The sequence below is a fragment of the Miniopterus schreibersii genome (assembly GCF_964146895.1).
Source record: "Miniopterus schreibersii genome assembly, chromosome: 10".
Taxonomy (NCBI): Eukaryota; Metazoa; Chordata; class Mammalia; order Chiroptera; family Miniopteridae; genus Miniopterus; species Miniopterus schreibersii.
Genome location: NC_138110.1, coordinates 83,257,923 through 83,269,229, shown reverse-complemented (window position 1 = coordinate 83,269,229; position 11,307 = coordinate 83,257,923).

Sequence of the window (11,307 nt, the reverse complement as noted above, 5' to 3'; positions counted from 1 at the left end):
GCTCAGCTCCTCACCCTCACCACCCTGAGGAAACGCCTTGGTCACCAGTCCCCCACTTGCTGAACCCAAGAACAGACTTTGGTCCTGTCTGTCTGTACCCTCTCCCTTTCCTCGAGTCCTCTCCTCCCTGACAACTCCGAAACATGCCCTTTAACCTGCCCCAACCCGTCTGACGGTTCCTTGAGCCTTCATCAGCTTCGCTTCCTCAGATCCGCCTGAGCACTGGTCTCCAGGACCCTGCCCACTCTCGTTCATTTTCTTTTTCTTTTTTTTTTTTAAATACATCTTTATTGACTTCAGAGAGAGGAAAGGAGAGGGAGAGACCGATAGAAACATCAATGATGAGAGAGTCATTGATCGAGCCCGCAACCCAGGCATGTGCCCTGACCAGGAATCGAACCCCGATCGCCTGATCCCAGGTCGACGCTCAACCGCTGAGCCACGCCTGGCAGGACCACTCTCGTTCATTTTCAACTGTATTCACTTTCCGTGTCCATGCACCAGGCACTGTGCTGGGTATTGGAAATCCCATGCCTTTCATCTATTACTCTGCATCACGACCGCAGATTCAAACTTCATTATTTAAATTCCAACTCAATATATCCACCTCTTCCCTAAGTTTCACTTCCATTTTTCTGGCCACCAAGTGGGTGTCTCAGGTACCCCAAATTCAAAATGTTCAGAACTGAATTCATCAACCCCTCCTCAACAGGCTCTCACAATAAGCAGTGTGCTTACCTAGTCTTTATTTTCACCATTTCCAATTCTCCCATTTTACATCCTAAATATTTCTCAAACCTGTTCCCTCCACTGCAGCCCTAATGCCAAGTGTACCTGCAGGTCGCCTCCTGGCTGGAACACCCACACAGGCACCGACCTACCTTACCTCCAGCTTGGGTGCCCCAGATGCGTTCTCCAGTCAGATATAGCAAGAAGCACGTCAGACCCTGTCATCCCAACCCCCATAGGATCAAGTCAGAGGTTCAGGACGGCTACCAGCTCTCCAAGACGGACCAGTCCCAGCCCATCTCCTGCGCCAGAGAGTTTGTTCATCGAATGTCCTCCCTCCCCACCACCTGAACTAATTTCTATGCCATTGCCATTCAAGGCTGAGATCTGCGAGCCTCTCTTCCAGAAGAATCTCCCTGACACCACCACCACACACACAAACATGACACGACCATGTGGTGGGCAGTTGATATTCCAGAACATGCTGTGTCTTCACTGCACTCACTGCACTGTGTTATCTTTATCGGCTAATGTGTTTACCGCAGGGGGTGCGACACCAGCAGGGACCATGTCTTCTTACTCATCATGTCTCCCTGATGCCTAGGTTACTCTAATATGAATAAACGTTTTAATAAATATAATAAGATTTTAATAAATTTTGAATGAAGTTTTCCTTCAACATCTTATACAATTTTTTAACATACTGAAAAGTTAACAATTGTACAGTGAACACCATCACCTTGATCTTACAATTAACATTTTGCTGTATTTGCCATATCACCCGGCTATCCAACTATTCATTTCTTGATTCATCTTTTTTGGGGGGGATGCAGGGAAAGAAAATTGCAGACATCAGTCCACTGTGTGCCTAAACGCTTCAGCATGACATTTAAAGTTGCAATCAACAGCTTTGCTGCTGAAAGGATGTTCCCTCCCTACCACAGAAGGGATGACAAACATGACTCAGTGGGACTGGTCGAGATTATCCCCCCACGGTGTGTCCGTGTGTGCGTGTGTGTGTGTGTGTGCGTGTGTGGAGGGTGGAGGGATTTGGGGGGAGAAAAAGAGGAACTCAAGGGCACAGACAAGAGTGCAGTGGTTGCAGGGTTGAGCGGGTGGGTGACGGTGGAAGAGGGTGAAGGGGGGATAAATGGTAATGGGAAAAAATACATTTTAAAAAAAGATTCTTCTCAGGATTCAGGAAAACGCATGACAGAGATGTCATCAAATCATTCTAAATCAGAAGCTAGACCTGAGGGTGTACCTGCTGGACACGTCACTGCGCATGAAAGCTTGTTCTGCCTTAACCTACGAGGCTCAGTATGAGCACTGATGCTTTGATCTTAGTTGTTTGGTTGGGATTGAAAGGGAAAATGCCATGCTGCGCCTTTCCTACTCTATCATCTCGCTCCCCCTATAATCGGTATCTGCATTTGTTAAGATAACCAACCAACATACAGACAGCAATCTGGGTGACCACAGAACAGAGACAGACCTTAGACTGGCCCCAGAGCCTGATATATCAGCCCACCTTTGTGAAAATTAGAAAACGGGTAAGCCCTGTGGGCATGTGCTGCCCTGAAGGCTCTAGCTTTGGGATAAAAGTGCTGCTACAAAGTGCCAGCCAGGCATCGGAGTGCGGACCAGCGGGCGGGATTTCAGCTCCTGCTTCCCTGCCTCAGCTGGTTTCCATGTAGCATATGCACACTACACAACTATATTCAACAGAGACCACTGTACGCATGCTCATCTACAATAAAATAAGCTGCTAAGATTAATCTAAAACCACTGAAATTTTTATAGAAAGGGAGGCATTATTTATGAACTTATACGTACTCTTGCCCTTCTCACCTCTGTTCTCCATATGCTTTGTGTGTGTCTACTTGGTGCCAAGCAGACAGTATGAGCAGAAAAGTAGGCTCAATCCTTGCTTTCCTAGAGCTGAAAGTCCAGCGGGGGAGAATGTCATTAGTGAAATAACTATACAGTTAAAGTTTAATTGTAAGCTGAGGTAAATGCTTCTAGAGAAGGTAGGTTCTCCAAGAATCTATGAACAAGAAAACAGATCTAGACTAGCAGTCTTGAAAAGTGACAACCAGCCCGGCCAGGTGTGACTCAGTGGTCGAGCATCATCCTAGGATCCAGGAGATTGCTGTTCGATTCCCGGTCAGGGCACACGATTCCTGAGTTATGGGCTCGATCCCCAGTGAGAGGCGTGCAGGAGGCAGCCGATCAATTGATGTTTCTCTCTCTCTCTCTCCCTTCCTCTCTCTGAAACCAATAAAGATACATTAAAAAAAAAAAAAAGTGACAACCAGAAGGACAAGTAGACATTAGCAGATCAAAGCAGTGAGGTGGTCAAAGGAGATGACTCCAAGCATCCGGAACAGCCCCTGTAAAGGCCCGGTGCCTGGAGGGAGCAAGCCACAGTGAGATGGATCAAAGAACAAGAATGACTGGAGTGCAGGTCACAGGAAAGAAAAGTTATGAAAGGAAACTAGGGACGAGATCATGAAGCTGTTCTGGTCTTTTTAAGACCAATGAGTAGCCAATGAAGTGTTTTTAGTGGGTGGGTTGATAGAAGCAGATTTGCGTTTGAAAAGTACAGCTGGCATTTTTCTTAAAAAATAACTCCGAGCCAGAGTACCACTGAATCTGTACAGAGCCGTACAAACTGAAGTTCTGCCTCTGAGGTGTTTTTAGTTTGTTTCTCTGAGTTTTCCTTGCATACAAATACAGTGAGCATATAAAAATGGCAACAAACTGCACACAATTTCAAGAATATTTAAAAGTCTTTAAAAAGTATTGCCAAACATTAATGTTCATTGCTAGTTACTTATTCTGGGAATGTATATATTTGAAAACAGAAACTGGTACCTTGCACACCATCTGTAAGCTATTTGGTTTAAAATACCGTAGATAATTAACCAAGGTAGAATGACCGTGTAATGTAACTGCTCTTGGGCAATACTCTCTGTATGTATTAGCAACAACAGACTGAATTTTATGTTGGCATTTGTTTGGGTATAGTGCAATATATTTTGTACACAAGCAGTTTCAATAAAATTTTATCTTCCTCTGCTAAATTGATGTTGATGCAATCCTTACAAATTATTGCCTTTTAAATTTTAAGATAGGAAATCTATAGAAAGTGGTCTGTTACAAAATGTAACTGTTACCATTAGAAGTATGTCATAGGAACTTAACTGTTACCTACCAACTTTCAAGAACTTAATCTTGTTTAATAAGGTGAAAAAAAAATCAACAAAATGGTACAAAAGAACATTGTGCCATTACAATATGCACTAAGTCTCTTTTTTACAAAGGCTGAATTCAGCAGGGCGCTAACTTGCTTAAATGTGAATTACTAATTTCTAAAACTGTAATTCGATTCGCGTTTTCAAATGGAGTTTATATTAAAATATTTGTGTGCTAACTGTGTATGTTTTCCAGTTCAGAGTCATGTTTTTAAATCTTATTAAAGTTTCAAAAACCTGGGGGGGGGGAGAAAAAGTACACCCGGCAGTCGTGTGGAAGGGGATGGTGTTAGAGGAAGGGGAGATGCAGGAATAAGAGGAGACTGCTGGGGAGGCCCAGGTGGCAGACGGTGTAGTTTGGAACTGAAATTAGTGCAGTAGCATTGAAGATGGAGAGCAGACAGCTTTGAGATATTTGAGGTGAAGTAGGAAGACTTGATGATGGTTTTGGGGCTGGCTGTGAGTGAAGTGCCGAGAGTGACGGCGTTGAGGGTGGAGTGTCCTAATCATGTTACGTATGGCTGTGGAGACCTCTAGGTCTTACTATTAAATAGTCGGAAATACAGGTCTGGACCCGAGAAGAGAGCCTGGGGTAGAAATGTAAACTTAAAGGTAAGTAATATGGGTGGTAATTGAAGCCCCATACATGGATGAGAGAAGAGTGAACCAAACACAGAGGAATGTGTCGGATGGTGGATGCTTTTTTAAGTCACTTCAACCCTGTGATTCTATTAGTTTAATACAATAATAGTTAAAATACAAATAACTTTATAGACTTACTTTCCTAGGTTTTCATGGAAAATAAGGCAGTGAAGTCTTCCAATATGGGATGTGCTTCCACTTATTTGTGTCTTCATTTCTTTCAACAGGGTTTTGTAGTTTTCATTGTACGCGTCTTTCACCTCCTTGGCTCAGTAAATTCCTGTTTTATTCTTTGTGATGCTGTTGTAAATGGAGTTGTTTTGTAATTACTTTTTCAGATTGTTCATTGTGTATAGAAATGTCATTGATTTTTGTATGTTGTTCTGTATCTTGCTATTTGCCAAATTCATTTATTACACTAACAGCTTCTGTGTGGAGTCTTCAAGATTTTCTACACATAAAATCATATATTCTGCAAAAAGAGATCATTTTAACTCTCCCTTTCCAATTTGGAGACGTTTTCTTTTTTTCCTAACTGCTCTGGCTAGAACGTCTAGTACTATGATAGACAGACGTGGTGAAAGCGGACATCCATGTCTTATTTCTGATCTTAAAGGAACAAACGGCTTTCAGTCTTTCACTATTGATAGGATGTTTGCCGTGGGTTTTCCATATGTGGCTTTTCTTACGTTAAGGTAGCCTCCTATTCCTATCCCTTTTTTCATGAAAGTGTTGAATTCTGTCAAGTGCCTTCTCTGCATCAATTGATATGACCGTGTTTTCCCCCTTCATTTTGTTGATGAGGCATATTACATTGATTTTTCGTATGTTGAACCTTGCACTTCAGGAATAAATCTCACTTGGTCATGGCATGTAATACATTTACTGAACAGCTGGATTCTGGTTGCTGGAATTTTTGTTGAGAACTTTCGCATCAGTGTTCGTAATACTGGTCTGTAGCTTTCCTTCCTTGCACTGTCGCTGTCTCACTTCGGTATCAGGGTTGTGGGGCCTCATAGAATGAGTTAAGTGTTTTTTTTCCTCTTCGGATTTTTGGAAAAGTTTGAGGAGGATTGGTATTAATTTTCTTTAAACATTTGGTAGAATTCAACAGTGAAGATGTAGGTTCAGGGCATTTTGGGGAGAGTTTTGATTATTGATTCAGTCTTCATTATAGGTCTATACAGATTTTCTAATTTTTCATGATTTAGTCTTAGTAGGTGCTTGTTTCAGCAATTTGTCCATTTCATTGACATTTTCCAATTTGTTGGTATACAATTGTTCATACTCATAATCCTTTTTATTTCTGTACGATCGGTAGTAATGTCCCCACTTTCAATTCTGACTTTAGTAATTTAAATATTCTTACTTCATCTAAAGGTTTGTCAACTTTGTCGCTTTTTTTGAAGAAGCAACATTTCATTTCATTGATGTCCTGTACTGTTTTTCAATAAATATTTGTTTCATTTATCTCTGTTGTAATCTTTATTTCCTTCATTCTGCCAGCTTTGGGTTTGTTCTTTTTCTAGTCCCTTAAATTGCAGTTACATTGTTCACTGAACATCTTTCTTGTTTTTAATGTAAGCATTTTTAGCTATAAACTTCCCACCTTACATTGCTTTCACTGTGTCCTGTAAGTTTCGACATGTCTTTTCATCTCCATTCGTCTCCAATTTCCTGTGGTTTCTTCTTTGATCCATTGTGTTAAATTTTCAGATTTGAATTTCCATCTTATTTCTGTTGATTTCTAACTTCATCCCATTATGTTCATAGAAGATACTGTATGATAGCTGCACTTTCAAATCTATTGAGACTGAACTTGAGGCCTGATGGTCTACCCTGTACAACGTCCCATTGCACTTGAGAAGAACGTGTGCGCTCGGGTAGTGTTCTGTATGCCTGTTGGATGCAGTTCATTTGTTGTAAACCCTCTGCTTCCTTCCTTGCCTACTGTCTGGTTTTTGTATCCATTATTCTGAGGGGGCTTCTGAGGTCTCCAATTGTTTTAGAACTATTTCTCTCATCAGTTCTGTCAGTTTTTCTTAATATTTGCTGGTTCATCATGAAGTGCCTAAATGTTTATATAATTATGTATCTTGTTTTATTGAAACTTTTATTAGTATATAATGTCCTCCCTTGTCTTATGCAATCTTTTTTATTTAAAGTCATTTTTTTCTAATATTAGTGTAGTCAACTGTGGTATCTTTTAGTTACTCTTTACATGGAATCTCTTCTTACATCCTTTCACTTTCAATCGATTTATGTTTTGGATCTAAAGTGAATCTTTTGTAGACAGCATATAGTTGGACAGTATTCTTTATCCATTCTGTTGATCTGTCTTTTCATTCGAGAGTTTAATCCATTTACATTTAAAGCAATTACTGATAAGGAAGGATTTCTGTCATTTTGCTATTTCTTTTCTATATGCTGAATATCTTTTTTGTCCCTCATTCTTTTTTGTGTTTAGTTGTTTTTGTTTTTTGTAAAATTCCTTTCTCATTTTCCTTTTATATATTTCTAAAATATATATTTTATATATTTCTTTGTATGTATGCTATAACTATTTTCTGTGTTTTTACTATGGGGATTACGTTTAGTATCCTAAAGTTATAACATCCCAATCTGGATTCATACCCACTTAATTTTATGACACACAAAAATTCTGCTTCTTTAACAGCTATATCCCCAACTCTTTTATTTGCTGTCACAAAAATACATATTTATACACTGTGTGCCCTGGAACACAAACTAATAATTCTTTTAAATGCTTAAGTCTTTTAAATTACATAAAAAAGAAAAATGTGGAGTTACAATACTACCCTTTAGACTAATACATTTTGAAAATGTATTAGTCTCTTAAATCATACAAAAAACAAAAACTAGAATTACAAACTGTTGTTAAAAGCTATTACAACTGTCCACATATTTACCTTTATTGAGATCTATTTTCTCCATAAGTCTTCGAGTTACTGTCTAGTGTCTTTATTTCACCTGTAAGAATCCCTTCAGCATTTCTTGTAGGGTAGATCTAGTGGTCACAAACTCCTCAGCTTTTATTTATCTGGGAGTGCCTGAATTTCTCCCTCACTTTGAAGGACAATTTTGCTGAATATAGGACTCTTGGTTGAAAGGGTGGGGTTTTCTTTTACCAGTTTGAGTATATCATCCCACTGCCTTCTGAACTCCAAAGTTTCTGATGAGAAATCTGTTAATCTAGTTGAGGATCCTTCATATGTGATGATTTGCTTCTCTCGCTGCTTTTGAGATTCTGTTTGGCTTTGAAAGTCTGGTTTTGTGTCTATGAGTTCATCTTTCTTGGAGTTCACTGAGCTTCCTGGATGTTTCATCAAATGTGGGAAATTTTCAGCCATTATTTCTTCAAATATTCTCTCTACCCCTTTCTCTCTCTGTTCTCCTTCTGGGACTCCCACAGTGTGTATGTTGTTCTGTTTGATGGTGTCCCACAAGTGCCTGAGGCTCTGTTACTGTTTCTTCAATCTTTTTTTCTGTTCCTCAGACTCAATAATTTCATTCTTACATATCAGTTTGCTGTTTCTTTCTTGTGCCTATTCAAATCTGACTCTGAATCATTCTAGTGAATACTTCATTAGTTATTTAACTTTTCAGCTCCAGAATTTTATGATTGCTCTTTATTGCCAGGTCCATTTTGTTCATGCATAATTTTCTTGACATATTTTTAGTTCTTTGAGCATTTTAACACAGTTTTAAAGTCTCTGTCTAGTAAGTCTACCATCAGGTCTTTTTCAGAGATCATTTCTGTTGATTTTTTTCTTTTGAATGAGCCATGCTTTCCTATTTCTTTGTATGCCTTATAATTTTTTTAATTGAAAACTGGACATTTGAATCTAATAACATAGTAACTCTGGAAATCAGATTCCATCCCTTTCTCAGATTTTGCTGTTTTATTGTCTGGTTCTTATTTTCTCGTTGTAAGCTGTCCGTGTGTCCAGGATCAGCAAAATCCCTCCCCTAAGCTCTCTCCCAATTCTAACACCCTCATGTCTTCCATCTTATCACAAATGCACAAAGACCAGGGTCCGCATGAGAGGAAGGATGCTGTAATCCAGGGTTCACTGTAGCCACTCTGGGCTGGGAGCCCAACTTGTTGCCACAGCTCCCAGAGAGGGATCCAGACACTGCTGTGTATCAGAACATTCTCAAAAAGTTATTATTTCACTATGGAATAAGAGAAGCCTCCAGTGTGTTTCCATCCTAAAAAAGTACAGCTTTGCAGCAATACAGGACCCCATTTTCTAACCCCATCCCCTCCCTGACCTTGATGAGTATGAGACTTCCCAAGATGGAGCCAAACCCACAGGACAAAAGTTGGTGGCACAGGCTAGGCGGGATTGTATATTACAAATGCTGTGCCTTAAGACCTTGCAGGCCTAAGCTTGTGCACAGGTAGACAACACACGTGCACACACACAGATAGACTCACATACATGAGCACTCACACTATGTACACTTACACACATGCACACACAGGCTGACTCACAAACAGGTACCCACACACATTTTAGTACAGAGTTCTGAGGTTGTAAGTAGCACATGGCCAGGTTTTGCTGGTTTATGTAGAATTCAGGCAAGAATCTACAGTGGATCTTTTGTCATTTCTCAAAGGCTCTTCCTCTGATTTTCTTCTTCTGATAACTGAAACACATTCACACATAACTTACTCTTGGCCTTCTTACCAAGATTAACATACTGAAAAAAAACATTTAGAAGACCCAATATTTGAGCATGGGAACCAGACAGTGGCAGCTGACTCCTCGTAAACTTTTTTGGCCCCAATGATGTGTGATGCAGGCATCCAGCCTGTGTGCCAATCTGCAAGTCATAGGCCTGAGCAGTGACCAACATCAGCAATTAAAAGTCATCCAGATGGAAAGACCAGCCTGCACAACACAGATGCCACTATCAGGCCAGTCACTCTGATATGAAGACAGGTGCCTGCTCTTCTGATGTGGTTCTCAGCCCCCAGAACATGTTCAGGAAATGCAGAGATGAGTCAATGTGACCAAACTTCCCCTCCCTTGTGAACAGGGCTCCAGTAGAAGCGCTCTGAGGGTCCACTTGTGAACACCATCCAGGCTCACCTTTCAGTCTCCCTTCCTTGACACAAACTTATTTACTTCCTTCTATTATTGGTGCAAGTACCAACTCTGTCCATTTTTGGCCCCTTTATTTTCACTCTACTTAATACTGTTATGTGGTGTTTAGCCATCCTTACAAATAGTCTTAAATCCTTCCTATAAGAGTATGGAATACAAACAAAATTTCCTAGGTCCGAAAAAATACTGTTCTTGCCATCTGTTAACTTTATACAGAGCTTGGCCCTGGAGCACACATGCAAAGAAAAAAAGAGCAACCAGCATCTTGCACCAGCCTCTCCTACAATCCCTACTTCTTTGATACGTGAAGGCTGATGGGCACATCTGCATTTTGCTGCATGCTGATGTCACAACCCAGGAGCCTCACCACCACACTCACCCCTTGGCACTTGGGACCTGGGTACTTCCTGCAGTATGGATGTGGAATTAGTGGTCAGTAGAGCAGGTGTCTCAGTGCTGTGGGGTCCACTATTAATCATGTCTTTCCAACCACCTCTTTTAACTAGTTCACTCCCAGGCCAATATGCCCTCTGCCCGGGGTGATCCCAGAGCCAGGTGCTGGACAACTAGAAACACCCCTACAGCCCAGAGCCTGCTGAAGTTATTCAAACCATCTAATCCTAACTTTGCTCAAACCTGTCTACCCTGCCTCACCCATTCCTTTCTGGAGAAACCACAGCACAGGCTCTGGGCCATGCTCCTCCCTCATTGCTTCTGCCTCCTGATCACCATACGCTTCCTGGTGGTCCTGCAGTGTGGCTCCTCCTCTTGGGAACTGCAAGTAGCAAATGCTTCCTTCAAGGCAGCCGTCTCCAAGTCTGTCATCTTCACATACCTGACAAGAACAAACCCCTCATACATTTTAACACAGGTCCATCCCCCTGTGTACACTCCTTCAGTCAGGAGAGAAGAGGCTGTGTAACCAACCTGTACTCCCAGGAAATGCTCCCCACACGAGGCTACCCATATCCTTTGAGGGTGGGTGGGACTGCACATGTGCTACCCAAACATCAACATGCCTAGAGCACCTGCAGGGGTCTGCCTGTATCCTGTGATGTGGGCCCTTCAGTGGGGCCACTGTGCTGTCAAAGGCAGAGCTGCTTGGTGCCATGTCCCTGCTGGAGCACCACGCTTGGTCCCTGATGCCTCTAGAAGAAGCAATGCTGGGGGTTTGCCAGGACTGCAGAGGTGAGAGCAATGCTTTCCTTCCTTAAACACTTTACAAAAATGGAAATTATGTTCCAAGTTCCCGTGCTTTATCTTAATAGTGCACCTGTCTCTGATTAAATACTAAAAATTATATTAACAAAGTTTAGATAAAGTTAATGATACTTGGGAAAGGGAGCTATCCCAAGCCCAAGAGAATGCATCTCCATGTCAGAATTAAATAATGATGTATTTTACTTTCCCAAGCAGCTCTACAACTTGTGCCTGAACAACACTCATCTGACACATTCTTTTTCTGAAAGGCACATCACAGCCATCTTGCATTTAGGAAAACTAGACAGCACTTCAGCACAATTGTTGGGGCCATTTTTAAACAG